The following is a 2,154-nucleotide window of genomic DNA, read 5'->3' on the forward strand; positions in this document are numbered from 1 at the left end:
CCAGCTATTTTTAGAGATGAGGTCTTGCTCTGGCTCAGGCTGGTCTCGAACCTGTGAGCTCAGGCAATCCACCCACCTCGGCATCCCACGTGCCAGGATTACAAGCCGAGCCACCGCATCTGGCCAGACCCCTGCTTCTTAAAACAAATAAACAACAACAACAACAAAAAAAAAACCCAGAAAATAAACGAATAAAAGAAAGAAAGAAAAAGAACGTTTACTCAGAAACATCAATACAGGAGAATAGTTGGAAAGCTGACTTTAAAAGACCAGGGAAGAAAGACAATAAAACATACTATCAAGCCTCTAAAGTTAATGATAGGTCGGACGTGGTGGCTCATGCCAGTGACCCCACACTTTGGAAGGCCAATCTGGAGGATCACTTGAGGCTTCAGACCAGTTTGGGCAATGTTGCAAGTCCCTGCTTAGCCAAGCACAGTGGCTCATACCTGTGATCCCCAAACTCTGGGAGGCTGAGGCTGGAGGATTGCTTGAGCTCAGGAGTTTAAGACCAACCTGAGCAAAAGCAAGACCCCATCTGTACTAAAAATATGAAAAGTAGGGGCCTGTTGTGGTGGCTCACTCCTGTAATTCTAGTACTTGGGGAGACTGAGGAGGGTGTATTGCCTGAGCTCACAGGTTCAAGACCAGCCTGAGCAAGTGTGAGATCTTGTCTCTAAAATAGCCAGGTGTTGTGGCAGGCGCCTGTAGTTCCAGCTACTGGGGATGCTGGAGGCAAGAAAATCACTTTAGCCCAAGAGTTTGAGGCTGCTATGAGCTATGATGCTGCAGCAATCTACCAAGGGTGACAAAGTGAGACTCTCCAAAAAAAAAGGAAAACTAGCTGGGCAATGAGGTGGGTGCCTATAGTTCCAGTTACTTGGGAGGCTGAGGCAGGAGGATTGCTTAAGTCCAAGCACTTGAAGTTGCTGTGAGCTGATGATGCCATAGACTCTAGCCTGAGCAACGGAGACCTTGTCTCTCTCAAAAGAAGTTGAATCAGGCAACTGGCTTATTTGGCAAAGAGGGAAACAGGAAAAAAAATGTTAAAAACAGAAGGGAAGACTATATGTATATTTTTTTCTTGAGACAGAGCCTCAAGCTTTTTTTTTTTTTGGTTGCAGCTGTCATTGTTGTTTGGTGGGCCCGGGGTGGATTCGAACCCACTAGCTCAGGTGTATGTGGCTGGCACCTTAGCTGCTTGAGCCACAGGCGCTGAGCCAGGAAGACTATATTGACAGCAAAAAGATCATCGATGCCAGAAATTAAGTGGAGAAAGAGGGAGGAGTGAATAGGTATGGAACCAGAGCTTTTCAGGGCAGTGAAACATGTGGACATGTTCTTATGATTTGTCAGAAACCCATTGAATCCACTGAACTGTGTAACGGAAAAAGTGTACCTTAATGTAAACTATGGGCTTCCCTTAATAATAATGTATCAACATTGCTTCATCAGTTGTAACAAATGTGCCACGCTAATGCAATATATATATATATATATATATTTTACTCTGTCACCCTGGATAAAGTGCATTGGCGTCACAGCTCATGGCAATCTCAAACCTTTGGGCTCAAATGATTCTCTTGCCTCAGCTTCCTGAGTATTGGGGACTATAGGTGCCTGGCTAGTTTTCCTATTTTTAGTAGAGATAGGGTCACGCTCTTGTTCAGGCTGGTCTTGAACTCCTGATGCTCAAGCAATCCACCTGCCTTGGCCTCCCAGAGTGCTTGGATTACAAGTGCCAGTCACTGACGCTAGCCCACCTAATGCAAAATGTTAACAAAAAAGGAAATTTAGGGGTAGGGTGAGGAGCAAGGAGAGGTACATGCAAACTCTCTGGACTTTCTACTCAAAAGTTTAATGCATAAGTTGTCTGTGGTGGCTCACCCCTGTTATCCTAGCACTCTGGGAGGCCAAGGATTCCTTGAGCTCAGCAGTTTGAGACCAGCCTGAGCAAGAGCAAGACCCAGTCTCTACTAAAAGTAGAAGAATTATCCCAGGGTTCTGGTGGGTGCCTGTAGTCCCAACAGCTTAGGAGGCTGAGGTAAGAGATTGCTTGAGCCCGTGAGTTTGAGGTTCCTGCGAGCTGTGATGCCACGGCACTCTACGCAGGGTGACAAGAGTGAGACTCTCCCTCAAAAAAAAAAAAAAAAA

At 45.8% G+C, this 2,154-nt stretch overlaps 1 protein-coding gene across 1 annotated transcript in view; it reads right to left on the reverse strand.

The window, feature by feature from the left end:
• Positions 1-2,154, reverse strand: part of SLC25A41 (solute carrier family 25 member 41) — a 10,445-nt gene that overhangs the window by 5,885 nt on the left and 2,406 nt on the right. The gene's annotated exons all lie outside the window — the stretch shown is intronic.

This window comes from Otolemur garnettii, unplaced genomic scaffold, assembly GCF_000181295.1.
Source record: "Otolemur garnettii isolate 467f Iridium unplaced genomic scaffold, OtoGar3 scaffold00127, whole genome shotgun sequence".
Taxonomy (NCBI): domain Eukaryota; kingdom Metazoa; phylum Chordata; class Mammalia; order Primates; family Galagidae; genus Otolemur; species Otolemur garnettii.